The sequence below is a fragment of the Balaenoptera borealis genome, assembly GCF_965194805.1.
Source record: "Balaenoptera borealis genome assembly, chromosome: 12".
NCBI classification, from domain to species: domain Eukaryota; kingdom Metazoa; phylum Chordata; class Mammalia; order Artiodactyla; family Balaenopteridae; genus Balaenoptera; species Balaenoptera borealis.
This window is the reverse complement of record NC_138869.1, coordinates 74,357,712-74,374,135: the sequence shown is the minus strand read 5'-3', so window position 1 is coordinate 74,374,135 and position 16,424 is coordinate 74,357,712. Positions and strand designations below refer to the sequence as shown.

The 16,424-nt window shown below is 39.5% G+C and overlaps 1 pseudogene across 1 annotated transcript in view; it reads right to left on the bottom strand.

Annotated features, from left to right (window-relative positions):
* The window catches only part of LOC309608268 (large ribosomal subunit protein eL42 pseudogene), a 217,967-nt pseudogene that overhangs the window by 180,844 nt on the left and 20,699 nt on the right, over positions 1 to 16,424 (bottom strand). The window lies entirely within an intron of this gene.

Sequence of the window (16,424 nt, the reverse complement as noted above, 5' to 3'; positions counted from 1 at the left end):
AAATGACATGCATGGGATGCAAATTGCTTGTACAGTTGGATAACATAAGTGTGTAGGTATTCAACTCCTCATTAAGGAGAATGAGCACGGATAACCACAGATCATCAGGAAAACAACACAACTCCAGTGAGCTTCCTGTTAGCCCAGGTGGGGGTGTGGTTCTAACCACAGTTACGGTGAAGCAGAGACTCGAGGACTTGGAATGCGTTTACCCCTTTGGCAGCATTTGGTTAGGGCTGATTGCCAAAAGGAGCCAAGCCTTGGGGCTGGGCCTCTTGGTGGGAGACAGCCAAGATGTTCTGGTCCAAGCCACAGAGGGCCCAGAGCCCTGCTGTTTGGTCACTGTCAAGTTGCCCTCCTAAGCATCATACCCACTGCCACATCCCTCCATCCCCTTCCTCACATCAAAGTTCCATTGGCAAGGTGAGCTCTGCTCTGTGGTGGACACTGCACATTGGCTTCCAAAAGCCATTGACAAGCCCCTTCTCCCTTGCCTTCCTCAACTAAAGAAACTGGAAGCCTACAGTATTCACCATCCCAGACTCCCTTGTAGCTAGAGATGGCTATGAAACCCAGTTCTGGACAGTGAGGTTGGCATGCAGAAGGCGGAGGTCAGCTTCCACAGAGACTCTTTAGGAAAAAGTCAGATTCAGATGGCATGCCCCTTCGACACTTTGACAACTCGCTATTCCTCCTTCCCCCATTTCTTCTCTCTTAGGACATAGATATGATGCCTGGAGGTACAGCAGCCATCTTGCAACCTCGAAAACAAAAGCCACTCACTTCAGGATGGCGGAGCGGGAAAGTAAAAGGAGCTGAGGCCCTAGATGACATCCATAAGTGGCTGAACTTTCCTCTGACTCCTTGTCAGGTGAGAAAAACTCCTATGTGTTCAAGTTATAATAGTTGAGTCTTGTGTTTTTTACAGCCAAGTATAATCTTACCTGATATACTCCCATCTATCCACCAAAATATAATATTGTGACGGTTCCTGAGCATTAGCTCATGAGCACGACAGTTCTTTTTAACCTTATGCTGACATCATTCTTTATAGTTTTCAAAGCCTATTCACATATATCTCCTGTGAACCTCACAATCTGGAGAAGTATCACTATAACCTCCATTTTTTATATAAGAAAAGAAGCCAGATTTGATAAATATCCTGCCCAAGATCACACAGTCAACAAAATAAGGGACCCTTGGATCCTAACCTAGTTCTTTTGACTCCAATTCTATGTATTTTCTGCAACAAATTCAGTAACACAACAACAAAGTCCAATAAAGAATCCTTATTACTGCTAAGTCGGCATGAATTCAATTTAATTCAACCAAGAAGAAAGAGATTGAAAGTAAATTCTGGAACTAGAAAGTGTCACAGCCCACCTGGGGAATTAAGTCCAGTCCGTCGTCACCCTGAACCCCTCTCAGCTTCCAGCTATACTCTGACATCCTGCCCTGAATCCCTTAGAAAGTTGCTCTTTCTAAGGTCACATGGCCTTTTAGTTGAATCCAGTCTTGTCACTCTTCATTGTCACATCCTTTGAGATGTTTACACCACCCCTTTCTTGAAGCACTCCCCTCTCTCAGGGACATCTTCCCAGCACGACAACTTCCCTTGTGCAGTTTCTCTTCCTGGTCCTTCTTCCACCTGGATGCGGATATTCCCCAGGGATCTGTCAGCCACCATCCTTCTCTTGCCCATCACTGACTCTCCTCTTGTGATTTCCTCCTTTCTTGTGAATCCCACCACAGGCTCCACGACTGTCTGGGAAAGTCAACCATTGTCTCTACGCCCAAATCTACATTCCAACCACCATTTCCTCTCAACTTTAATCCTGCTTTCCAACTATTTTTGTCTATATTGCCCAGCGTATGGCAAGTAGTAGATAAATGGTATCTATTTTTAATGATTAGTGTAAAAAAGATGCAGGAAAGTGACTAAAGCATAAGAGGGTTTTGTGACTGACTCGTTTCTAGGATCAGGAGCTGTGGTGTGATCATTCTCCCTTAGAGATCACCCCACAGGCCAATCTACTTGTCCACAGTCAGAAGGAAATGTAGCAGAATTAATGGAAGTTAGCAGGAGCAGACACAACAGTAATGAAGAGGCAGACCTAATGAGAAATAGAATAACCTCGTTAACTCCTTTTAGAATGAACTCCCTTTAGAATATCCTCGTTAACTTATTCCAGGCAAAGTGAGAGAAAGAAAGGGATTGAAGATGAGGTGAGAAAGGGCCAGAGACTTAGAGGTGGTGGGCGATGATGGGAACAGGGGAAGAATATTCCAGGTCTGGGGGAGGGGGCGTGTCTCCATCCCTCCCCAGGTGAGCTTACTTGGGTTCTGTTGGGAAGAGGAGCAGGTGAAGCTTATAAAATATGTGGCTCTCAATGCTAAGAGGCTGTTTTTGAGGTTGGTGAGCCCTGAAGAATCTGTAAAGTGGGAGGGCCCCTTCCAAGATCATCTGGTTCAGATGAAAGATGGAGCCCCTACCCCCAACACTATCACACACAGAACCCTCATGTAGGGGGTGGTAATCTCCTATTCTCAAGACTGCCCCAGGGGTTGGGGGTGGCTCCATCTTTCTTCATGTCAGTCACCTGCATATCCCAGGAATGTTCCCTGAACACACAGTGAGGCTCTGTGCAGCACACTGCTCATCTGGAAAATTCCAGCTGCTCCCAGAGGGATCCTCAAATAGTTCAGCAAGCTTGTCCCTGCTTCCAAAGCCAACCATGTACTTCCAAGGCCCAGCTGACTCGTGGGAGAAGTAGGCTTTACAAAGGTCCCTCCTTGCCCACTTCCCAGGGCCAGAGCTCCTAGTCTATACCACACAGATCCCAGGAGCACTCAGCAAAGACCTTGTGAAGGATCAGTGAGAATCCCATGAGTAGCCATCCAATCAATGTGATGATTAACAGATGCCCTTCCCCAATTTACTGACACGGGCTAAAGAAGATGGTGAAGAGAACTCAGGTGTTAGAGACACTGGTTAAATCCCCAGCCTTGCCTCTCACTGCTATGTGAGCTCAGCATAGCAGGTAACTTTCTGAAGCTTAGTGTTTGTAATGGTTAATTTTATATGTCAACTTGGCTGGGCCACAGTGCCCAAATATTTGGTCAAACATTATTCTGGATATTTCCATGAGGGTGTTTTTTGGATGAGATAAACATTTAAATTGCGGAACCTCTATAATGTGGGTGGGCCTCATTCAATCAGTTGAAGGCCATAATAGAACAAAGGCTGACCTCCAGGATTCTGCCAGCAGACAACCTTCAGACTTGAACTTCAACTCTTCTCTGGATCTCCAGCCTGCCAGCCTACCACATCAGATTTGGAGCTCATCAAGCCTCCACAACTACATGAGCCAATTCCTTAAAATCTATCTGTCTATATCTATTTATACACACACACACACACCACACACACACACACACACACATCCTGTTGGTTCTATTTATCTGGAGAACCTTGACTAATACAGTTTCTCAGCAATAACATGGGATGAAGAACATTCCATCCAAAGGATTGTTGACAAGTTTAAATGAGGCAAATGGATTGAAAGTCCCTACTTCAACGAGTTCTTCTGAGACTGGAGAGGAAGAGGAACACTCAGAATTGTGAGGTCTCTCTCATTCCACCACTGAGGCTGTCGGAATCCACCTGCTGACCCCAGGCTCTGCTCAGGGAAGTGCCAAACTTTGTATCAAGGGTGCTGGTAATGCCTAGAGGGCAGAAGAAGCTTGTTGTAAACTGGGCCCAGTTCAGCACAGACACATCACACATCAGGTGTTTTGATCATGGGCCCGTCCTGCTTCTTTCACCTATATTGAGGGATGTAATCTCCATTGATTAGAACAGGCCTCCTGGACTTCCATTAACCAACAGTAACTTCTAAAGCTACAACTTAAGAAAGAAGGTCAGAGGTATCACAGTTTCTTCCTGGAAAGGACCTGCCAATAGGACATGAACTGCTCGAAGATGTTTTAGGTTCTCATCATGGTGGGAGGTTTGTAGAAAGGCATTAGAATATGGCATCAGAAATGCCTGGTTTCTAATCCCAGCTGTAGCTCTCACAGCTAGTAAGAGCATCATTTAGCTTCTCTGAAAATATATGGAATAATAGGAGGATCAACCCCATGGTGCCAGAGTGAGGATTGAATTATAGAATGTTTGTAATTACAGATGGCCATTATTCTTACATGCCTCTTCCTCTCTTTGCCTTTTCCCATCTCCCCCCCCAACCCCACACACACAGCTCTTCTGTTAGTTAATACCAAGAATGCACTTAACATTAATGTACAATTCACTAGGTTCCTGACATCCAGCTCTCTGCAAACATCTTTGCCTGGAGTTTGCCAGGAAACCTCCCCTGGCTCAGACATGACCACACCAAATAGGCAGCGATTGGAAAATTGCCCCCATAAAGGCTGTCTCCTTCCGAGGAGCAGGACTGCATTTCTGAGAAGGCTTCTCAGGTTGTTTGCAGCGGCTTTGAGGGTCGGCTCTGCTGCCTTGCCTACGTCAAAATCCTAAGTGTTTAACCACAAGACACACAATCCTGGGACATCGTGGCGGCAGCCCTCCACCCCCACGGCAAGGCAGGCTGTGCGTGTGTCTAATCCGGTATGTGGCCCCCCCGGCAGAGGCCACTAAGGCACTACACCTGGCCAGATGTGGGATGGGATATGGTACACAGTGTGCAGAGTGCTTGAGTGGGTGAGAAACGGGGTGGAATTCCTTCCTGACCCCCATAAACAATGTGTGATCAGAGCCCAGGGTCCCCAAGGCCATGCCCACGAGTAGCCACAGCTGCTTATGTTATTTCTGGAGCCAGAGTCCTTGCAGTCAGGGCTGCATACAAACTCCCATGACAGTCCCATTTTCAGTAGCTCAAAACCCTTTGAAAAATAATGCTCAGGGCTAAGTGCTCCAGTCAGCTTCAAGGTGACATTGTATTTTGAAATGTTTGAGAGAAAGAAATCTTCCCAACTGACCTATACTGGGAATGAAAATGGGTGACACACACACACACACACACACACACGCTCATTTTTCTCCATTGAAAAATAATTTGAGACTGCTTACAATCTTTGGGTCTGTGTGACTTTGGGCTGGCGTATAGGTGTGTATGCAACTGAGCAGGGATTTTTGGAAGACTAAGGGACATCAGGAGAAGCATGACACATTTCATCATTCGGTGGTTTTGTCTTTTAAAGGAAAATATCTTAAAAATGGTAGAGTGATGATGTTAGGAATCTGTTCTTAATTACCACTCAGTAACTTGGCAATCTGTTTTATCCCATTCATTTCTTTTGGAAAGTTCTCAGCAATTCATCTCTTCAGCTGTGTGTGTATACAGTCACACACACAGAAATAAAGAAAGAGAAAACCCACCCTGGTTGCCCTTGGAGAAAGCAAGGACATTTGCGCATCTACTGAATCCTCCTGCAAATAGTCATAAGCACAGATTTACAGACACTGGGGAGTTTCAAAAACACCCAATAGGCTTGTTTGATTGATGCATATATGTGGTTTGGGACTAGTATAGGGACCTTTTCTTACCTTCTTTAAAAGAAAGAAACAGTAGCAGAAGCAGCAGCAAAGAAATCCTTCTCGAATGCTATTTATTCACTCATCCTGCTAAGTCTGAGGCACTGTGGTAAGCCCTGGTGATGCAAAGTTGCATTAGATGGGATTTCCATCAATAAGAAATTCAATCTAGTGGAGGGAAAGAAAGCTCAGCTACATGCAGGTTAAAAAAAAAAAAAAAAGTAAAAGCACATGAAACTTTCAGAATCACTGTGGTTAGGATGAGGTGAAGGTCAATAGTACACTGCCTGTCTTTGGATGAATAAGAAAATACCTTCCCTTTCCACTGGTACCTTGCAGGCCAGTTGCAATTCCAGGCCAAAATGCAGTTTCCAAAATACATTCTATAGAATGCTAAGCCCTTTAAATGGCTTGCCGAAAAAGGCAGAAGGAGTGTTCCTCATGATCAAATAAGTTTGATAAAAACTACATATTCTACCCCCATCCTTGGAACTGCACAGCGCCTATTAGCATATGGAAAGTTCTGAGAAGGCCCACAGCAAAAGAGATCTGCTGAACTTAGCTCAGTACAGTATTCCCCAAAGTTATTTCCTCACAGGACCCATTTCTCACATAACATCTATGAACATCCCATGACTTTCAGAAACATTGTTTAGTCTGAAGGGGACCAGAAGAAGTCTCTAAAAATAAACACAATTGTAATGGGATGCTGAATTGGAATTTTTAATGAGGCAGCAAGATGCAATAGATAAGAAATTATAAAATAATGTTTCAGAGTGAGAAGTGGATTTTCAAAAGGAAGTATCTAGGAACTGGTTTCATGTCTCCAAAAACTCCTTCCTCTAAGAAGAACTGGAAGCATGGAAATTGAGAAAGAATGTGATGAGGAAGATTTCCCTGAGATGCCTGCACCAGAATTCCTTCTCTTCACCCCCACAGTGAGAACAGCTTGAGGGGAGTGACTCAAGGACCTAAGTGCTTCCTGAAGTTGGGAATTGTGGACAGTGTCAGACTCCAGCCTGGAAACCTAGAAGGCAAGAGACAGATGGTAAATTGATTTGGTGGTGGATCAAAGGAGAGCAGTTACTTTATTGGGAAGGCTGGCACTCCCAAGGCTTGCTAGGACAAGGATTTATCCATGTGTCCTGACAACCATATGTGGGCCACATGGGTGAGAAAGTGAGCCAGGAGACCTATTTAGATACTATCAAAGAGGACTACCTGGAAGAATTATGGGACCACAATATCAAGAGCTGGTACAGAGTGGGCCACTGGCAAACCAACTAAATGGGAGAAAATCAGCTGAAGGAAGAGAATGCACAAGCCCGTATTGTAGGAGGTTCAGTTGAAGGGACCCAATTGAATGGTCTCTGAAGAACCCACCAAAAGCTCATAGGGAAAATAGCCTGATATATGCAAAGCATTTTATAACCATACCAGTCGAGTAAAAACTTCTTTGTGGAAGGGGAGACTTCTAACTATGGCTGAGTAAGGAGATAAGCAAACAGTCTCCCCAAAGCAACTATAAATCTGGATTAAATTAACAAAACAACCATTTTGGCACTATGGAAATCAACCAAAGGCATATGACAATCTGAGAAGTGTTTATACTTTACAAACTGATGAACTTTGGGTAAGAATACTGGGAATCTCTGGTATTTGGACTTGAGGCTGTGTGAAATCACTGACTGACCACTGCACTAGGAAGATACAAGGGTGATCTTTAGGAAGCCAAGCTTATGAATGAAAGTAAGGGTATCAAAACACAACTGAACTGAACTGAGACATCACTATCCATATACTGCAGGTTTCACAGATTTAGCCAAGGCAAATGAGAGCAACAACAACCTTCACAATCCAAAGTCGCTATAAAAAAATTAATCTAAAATGTCCAGTTTTCAACAAAAAAATTTACAAGACACACAGAGAAACAGTAAAGTGTTACCCATATGCAAGAAAAAAAGCAGGCGATAGAAACTTTATGAGTATCCTCAAATGCTGGGTTTAGCAAAGACTTAAGAGCACCTACTATAAATATGTTTTAAGAACTGAGGAAAGCAATGTTTAAAGAATTAAAGGAAGAGTGACAACAAGGACTAAACAAATAGAGATTCTCAATTAGGACACAGATATTATATTTTTAAAAACCAAATGAAAATTCTGGAATTGAAAACACACCTAAAGTAAAAAATTCACTATAGGGCTCAAAAACAGATTCAAGATGGCAGAAGAAAGAATCAATGAACTGGAGGATAGATCAACAGAAATTACCAATCTGAAGAATAGAAAAAAAAAATGAAGAAAAAGTGAATGGAGCCTCAGAGACCTCTGGAACAACATCAGGATACAATGGGAGTCCCAGGAGAGAAGAGAGAGAAATGGACGGAAAAAAAAATTTTTTTTGAAGATACAGTGGCATAAAATTTCCAAAATTTGATGAAAATCTACTGATCTACTTAATATACTGATCCAAGAAGCTCAAAAATCCAAGTAGAATAAACACAAAGAAATTCACACCTAGACATATCATAGCTAAACTCTTAAAAGCCAAGACAAAGAGAAAAATCTTGAAAGAGAAAAAAAACTCTTTACATACAGGGAGCATCAATATGTTAATAGCTGACTTCTCATCTGAAACATTGGAATGACATATTCAAAGTGCTGAAGAAAAATATTCCTAACCAATAAATTCTAAATCCAGCAAAACTATTCTTAAAAATTTAGGCAAAATTACCCACAAAGCATAGTTAAAATAAACAGATATTAAAGTGACACTTCTTAAAAATGTATTTAACATGCAAAAAAGCAGTGAAGGAGGAACAGAAAATATACAGAAAAAATACCAAAATGGTAAATATAAATCCAACCATAAAAATAAGCACATTAAATGTGAATGAACGTATAGAATCAACTACATGCTGTCTGAAAGAAAAACACCTTAGATTCAAAGACGCAAACAGGTTGAAAGCAAAAGGTTGGAAAAACAATATACTGTGCAAACAGCATCTGCAAAAACTCTAGAGTGTCTATTAATATCAGACAACATAGACTTCAAAACCAGAAATAGTATTAGAGGCAAAGAAGGATATTTCATAATTATTAAATGGTCAAATCATCAGGAAGATATAAAAAATAACAGAACCTCAAAATTCGTAAAGTAAGAAGTGACAGAATAGAAAGGGGAAACAGAAAATTCAATAATAATAGTTGGAGACTTCAATATTATGCTCTCAAGAATTGATCAAATTACTAGACAGTAAATCAGCAAGGATATAGAAGACTTGAACAACTCTATCAACCAACCTGATATAACTAACATTTTGTGTACATGTGTATGTGTATCTTAAAGTCTATTTTGTCTGACACTATAATTTAATTTCCCTGTGGTCAAACACCACACTTTGTATGACTTCAATCTTTTTAAAATTTGTGAGGCTTGTTTTATGGCCTAGCATATTGTCTTTGCTGGACAATGTCTCAAGTGTGCTTGATAATCTGCAGCTATTGGGTGACCATTTTATCATTAGGATATATCTTCCTTGTCTAAAACTCCATTTCTAGTATAGCACACCTGGTACCTTCTCTAGGAAAGACCATATGCTGGGCCATAAAACAACTTTTAATAAATTTTAAAGGATTGAAAGCATACAAAATATGGCATCTGATCACAGATTACTGAAGTAAATTATAAAAAACAACAAAAAGAAATCTGGGAAATCCCTAGATATTTGGAAATTAAACAACATACTTTTAAGTATTCTAGATTGGAAGACTCAGTATTGTTAAGATGGCATTTCTCCCCAAATTGATGTATAGACTCAATGCACTCCTATCAAAATCTCAGCAGGGTTTGCTTGTTTGACTTTGGCAAAAAATTAAATTGGCAAGCTTATTTTAACATTTATATAGAAATGCAAAGGAACTAGAAGAACCAAAACAAATTTGAAAATGAAGAACAAATTTGGAGGATTTATATTACCCAATTTCAAAACTTACTATAAATCTACAATAATCAAGACAGTGTGGTGTTGACATAGAGTGGGCATACAGAATCTACATATCATCTATATTATAGATCAATGGGACAGAATTAAAAGTCCAGAAATAAAACTTACATTTCTGTGCAAGTGATTTTCAACAATTCAGTGGGAAGAGGATAATTTTTTCAACAAATAGTGCTGAGCAACTGGAGATCCACATAAAAAAAATTAACTTGAATCATAAATAGACTTAAATGAAAGAACTAAGACTACAAAACTTCTTAGAATAAAAAGAGGACAAAATGTTTGCGACCTTGGGTTTAGCAAAGAGACTTTAAATAGGACACTAAAAGCATAATCTATAACAGAAAAACATGATAAACTGGACCTCGTCAAATTATTAAAGTTTTGCCTTTCAAAAGACACTGTGGAAATGAAAAGACAAGGAAAAGACAAGCCATATATGGAGAAAATATATGCAAATCATATATCTGATAAAGGTCTTATATCCAAAAATACAAAGAACTCTTACAACTCAATAGATAGAACAACCAACCACATTTTTAAATGGGCAAAATATTCGAACATTTTATAAGAGGAGATACACAGATGGCTAATAAGTACATGAAGAGATACTCAACATCATTGGTCATTAGGGAAATGAGATTTAAAATCACAATGAGATACCTCTATACATCTACTACAGTGGCTACAATCAATAAGACAGACAACAGTAAGTGTTGGTCAGGATGTGGAAAAACTGAAATTTTCATACCTTGTTGATGGGAATGTAAAATGGTACAGCCCCTTTAGAAAATGGTTTGGATGTTTCTTAAAAACTTAAATATAATACAGGCTAAAGGAACTTCTCTAGGTAGGAAACACAAGAGAAGGAAAAGACCTACAAAAACAAACCCTGAACAATTAAGAAAATGGTAATAGGAACATACATATAGATAATTACCTTAAATGTAAATGGATTAAATGCTCCAACCAAAAGACATAGACTGGCTGAATGGATACAAAAACAACACCCACATATATGCTGTCTAAAAGAGACCCACTTCAGACCTAGGGACACATACAGACTAAAGTCATGGGATGGAAAAAGATTCCATGCAAGTGGAAATCAAAAGAAAGCTGGAGTAGCAATTCTCATATCAGACAAAACAGACTTTAAAATAAAGACTATTACAAGAGACAAAGAAGGACACTACATAATGATCAAGGGATCAATCCAAGAAGAAGATACAACAATTGTAAATAGTTATGCACCCAACAGAGGAGCACCTCAATACATAAGGAAAATGCTAAAAGCCATGAAAGGGGAAATCAACAGTAACACAATAATAGTAGGGAACTTTAACACCCCACTTTCACCAGTGGGCAGATCATCCAAAATGAAAATAAATAAGGAAACACAAGCTTTAAATGACATATTAGATAAGATGGACTTAATTGACATTTATAGGACATTCCATCCAAAAACAACAGAATACACTTTCTTCTCAAGTGCTCATGGAACATTCTCCAGGATAGATCATGTCTTGGGTCACAAATCAAGCCTTGGTAAATTTAAGAAAATTGAAATTGTGCCAAGTATCCTTTCCGACCACAACGCTATGAGACTAGATATCAATTACAGGAAAAAAACTGTAAAAAATACAAACACATGGAGGCTAAACAATATGCTACTAAACAACCAAGAGAACACTGAAGAAATCAAAGAGGAAATCAAAAAATACCTAGAGGCAAATGACAATGAAAACATGATGACCCAAAACCTATGGGATGCAGCAAAAGCAGTTCTAAGAGGGAAGTTTATAGCAATATAATCCTACCTCAAGAAACAAGAAACATCTCAAATAAACAACCTAACCTTACACCTAAAACAATTAGAAAAAGAAGAACAAAAAACCCCAAAGTTAGCAGAAGGAAAGAAATCATAAAGATCAAATCAGAAATAACTGAAAAAGAAATGATGGAAACAATAGGAAAGATCAATAAAACTAAAACCTGGTTCTTTGAGAAGATAAACAAAATTGATAAACCATTAGCCAGACTCATCAAGCAAAAAAGTGAGAAGACTCAAATCAATAGAATTAGAAATGAAAAAGGAGAAGTAACAACTGACACTGCAGAAATACAAAGGATTGTGAGAGATTACTACCAGCAATTATATGCCAATAAAATGGACAACCTGGAAGAAATGGACAAATTCTTACAAAGCACAACCTTTCAAGACTGAATCAGGAAGAAATAGAAAATATGAACAGACCAATTACAAGCAATGAAATTGAGACTGTGATTAAAAATCTTCCAACAAACAGAAGCCCAGGACCAGACGGCTTCACAGGCGAATTCTATCTAACATTTAAAGAAGAGCTAACACCTATGCTTCTCAAACTCTTCCAAAATACAGCAGAGGGAGGAACACTTCCAAACTCATTCTACGAGGCCACCATCACCCTGATACCAAAACCAGACAAAGATGTCACAAAAAAAGAAAACTACAGGCCAGTTATCACTGATGAATATAGATGCAAAAATCCTCAACAAAAGACTAGCAAACAGAATCCAACAGCACATTAAAAGGATCAAACACCGTGATCAAGTGGGGTTTACCCCAGGAATGCAAGGATTCTTCAATATACGCAAATCAATCAATGTGATACACCATATTAACAACTTGAAGGAGAAAAACCATATGATCACCTCAATAGATGCAGAAAAAGCTTTTGACAAAACTCAGCACCCATTTATGATAAAAACTCTCCAGAAAGTAGGCATAAAGTGAACCTACCTCAACATAATAAAGGCCATACGTGACAAATCCACAGCCAACATCATTCTCAATGGTGAAAAACTGAAACCATTTCCTCTAAGATCAGGAACAAGATAAAGTTGCCCACTCTCACCACTATTATTCAACACAGTTTTGGAAGTTTTAGCCACAGCAATCAGAGAAGAAAAAGAAATAAAAGGAATACAAATCGGAAAAGAAGAAGTAAAACTGTCACTGTTTGCAGATGACATGATACTACACGTACAGAGTCCTAAAGATGCTACCAGAAAACTACTAGAGCTAATCAATGAATTTGGTAAAGTAGCAGGATACAAAATTAATGCACAGAAATCTCTTGCATTCCTATGCAGTAACAACGAAAAATCTGAAAGAGAAATTAAGGAAACACTCCAATTTACCACTGCAACAAAAAGAATAAAATACCTAGGAATAAACCTACCTAAGGAGACAGAAGACCTGTATGCAGAAAACTATAAGACACTGATGAAAGAAATTAAAGATGATCCAAACAGATGGAGAGATAGACCATGTTCTTGGATTGGAAGAATCAACATTGTAAAAATGACTATACTACCCAAAGCCATCTACAGGTTCAGTGCAGTCCCTATCAAACTACCAATGGCATTTTTCACAGAACTAAAACAAAAAATTTCACAATTTGTATGGAAACACAAAAGACCCCGAATAGCTAAAGCAATCTTGAGAAAGGAGAATGGAGCTGGAGGAATCAGGCTCCCAGACTTCAGACTATACTACAAAGCTACAGTAATCAAGACAGTATGGTACTGGCACAAAAACAGAAATATAGATCAATGGAACAGGATAGAAAGCCCAGAGATAAAACCATGCACATATGGTCACCTTATCTTTGATAAAGAAGGCAAGAATACACAGTGGAGAAAAGACAGCCCCTTCAATAAGTGATGCTGGGAAAACTGGACAGCTACATGTAAAAGACTGACATTAGAACACTTCCTAACACCATACAGAAAAATAAACTCAAAATGGATTAAAGACCTAAATGTAAGGCCAGACACCATCAAACTCTTAGCGGAAATCATAGGCAGAGCACTCTACGACATAAATCGCAGCAAGATCCTTTTTGACTCACCTCCTAGAGAAATGGAAATAAAAACAAAAATAAACAAATGGGACCTAATGAAACTTAAAAGCTTTTGCACAGCAAAGGAAATCATAAACAAGATGAAAAGATAACCCTCAGAATGGGAGAAAATATTTGCAAATGAAGCAACTGACAAAGGATTAATCTCCAAAATATACAAGCAGCTCATGCAGCTCAATATTAAAAAAACAAACAACCCAATCCAAAAATGGGCGGAAGACCTGATAGACATTTTTCCAAAGAATATATACAGATTGCCAACAAACACATGAAAGGATGCTCAACATCACTAATCATTAGAGAAATGCAAATCAGAACCACAATGAGCTATCATCTCACACTGGTCAGAATGGACATCATCAAAAAATCTACAAATAATAAATGCTGGAGAGGGTGTGGAGAAGAGGGAAGCCTCTTGCACTGTTGGTGGGAATGTAAATTGATACAGTCACTATGGAGAACAGTATGGAGGTTCCTTAAAAAACTAAAAATAGAACTACCATATGACCCAGCAATCCCACTACTGGGCATATACCCTGAGAAAACCATAATTCAAAAAGAGACATGTACCCCAATGTTCATTGCAGCACTATTTAGAATAGCCAGGACATGGAAGCAACCTAAGTGTCCATCGACAGATGAATGGATAAAGAAGATGTGGCACAAATATACAATGGAATATTACTCAGCCATAAAAAGAAATGAAATTGAGTTATTTGTAGTGAGGTGGATGAACCTAAGGTCTGTCATACAGAGTGAAGTAAGTCAGAAAGAGGAAAACAAATACCGTATGCTAACACATATATATGGAATCTAAAAAAAAAATGGTTCTCATGAACCTAGGGGCAGGACAGGAATAAAGACACAGACGTAGAGAATGCACTTGAGGACACGGGGAGGGGGAAGGGTAAGCTGGGATGAAGTGAGAAAGTGGCATGGCCATATATACACTACCAAATGTAAAATAGACAGCTAGTGGGAAGCCGCTGCATAGCACAGGGAGATCAGCTTGGTGCTTTGTGACCACCTAGAGGGGTGGGATAGGGAGGATGGGAGGGAGGCGCAAGAGGGAGGGGATAAGGGGATATACGTATACATATAGCTGATTCACTTTGTTGTACAGCATAAACTAACACAACATTGTAAAGCAATTATACTCCAATAAAGATGTTAAAATAATTAATTAATTAATTGTAAAAAACTTAAATATAAATTTACCATTAGACTCAGAAATTCCTTTTCTAGGAACAAACCCAAGGGAAATAAAAAGATATATCTACACAAAGACATGTACGTGAATGTTCATAACAGCATTGTTTATATCTGCAAACTGGAAATAATCCAAATGTCCATCAGCTGGTGAATGGATAAATAAAACATGATACCTCCATACAATAGAATACTATTCAACAGTAAAAAGAAACAGATTTTTGATTCATGCCACAATATGTATGACCATCAAAACTTCATACTGGTGAAAGAATCAAGACATAATATAGTACATAGTGTATGATTCCATTTATAGGAAATATCCAGAAAAGGCAATTATTTATAAAGACCAAAATCAGATCAGTGGTTGCCTTGGACTGTGGAAAGGAATGGGGGTTGACTGCAAAAGGGCTTGAGAGAACTCTTTGAGGTAATGGAAATGTTCTGACAGAGTTAAAATTATGATGGTTGCACAACTCTATAAATCTACTAAAAATCACTGAATTATATACTTACACTGAGTGAATTTTATGGTTATAAAATATGATATGCAAAACTGTTTTAAAAAAAAAATCACTTTCCTGCCTCTCCTCCTTCCTCCCAACTCCAATCCTGAGGGAGGAGGGGGGGCGAGAATCAGGCCAGAAAGAGAAGAGAATGCTAACCACATCCTTTCCCCAAAGGTAGGCAATTAGACTGCAGCCAATTTTAGCTGGGGAAGAGGTGGGTGTAGGGGGTTCAGAAAAGAAAGGAGTCTTACTCTAAACAAATTGAAGTGCTAATTAATATACAGGATTAAATATTTTAAACCAAGTCTATGTTTTACCCTCTAACATATTTGTAGAACTTTCTATTGCCTACTAATGAACTGAAAAGTCACTTGGCCTGAGATTTTACCTACTAGCAGGGAAAAGACACCCACTACATTGAAGGAGTGAAAGGTCAGCGGGAGGCAAAAGTACAGTTGATTTTATAATCATCCCCCATGAAAACTAACTTTTTAGCCTCTGGTGACACAAGGATCAGAAACAGCAACAAGGACACAGATTCAGCAATATAACAAAGTGTAGATTCAAAGTTGTTTGGAGAACAGAAGAATTTTGAACTCAGAATCTGTTAGACCTGGCTTTGAGTCCTGGCTTGGCTATTTAATAGCTGTGTGATTTGGGGAATGTCACTTAACCTCTCTGATTTCAAATTACTTATCTCCAAATTGATGATAGTAATATCTACCTCAAGGGGTTATCATAAGGATTAAATGGTATGATGAATATGAAAGGATTTTGAGAGAGGACTTATCAGTCTAGGTGTATCAGTCAGGGTTCTCTCAGGGAAGATGAACCACTATGAACTATATAGAATAAGGGATTTATTATAGGGATGAGACCTAGCACGGGGGTGGTAATGTAGTCTATTTAAGGCTATCACTTCTGCATCTCACGTTGGGCCCAAAGTCAACAGAGCTGGGCAGTTATGAAGGGAAGGTGCATATGAAGTGGGGAGACTAAGGTTTAGCTAGAACCTGGAAGGACAGACTGGAACTATGTCTGTGTCTCGCCACCTCTACCCTAGATGACCCAAGTGGCCTGCAGGATAAGCTTCACATGGACCTGGTCCAGGATTCAGAGACGGAAGGAGGATATCAGGTGAGCTGTGTGCCCAGCCTCTACCCCTCACGCATAAGGTGAGCCAGCAGATCAATCACAAGATGCATGAGTTACAATAGTGCCTGCCCTACAGCAACCTTCGGAG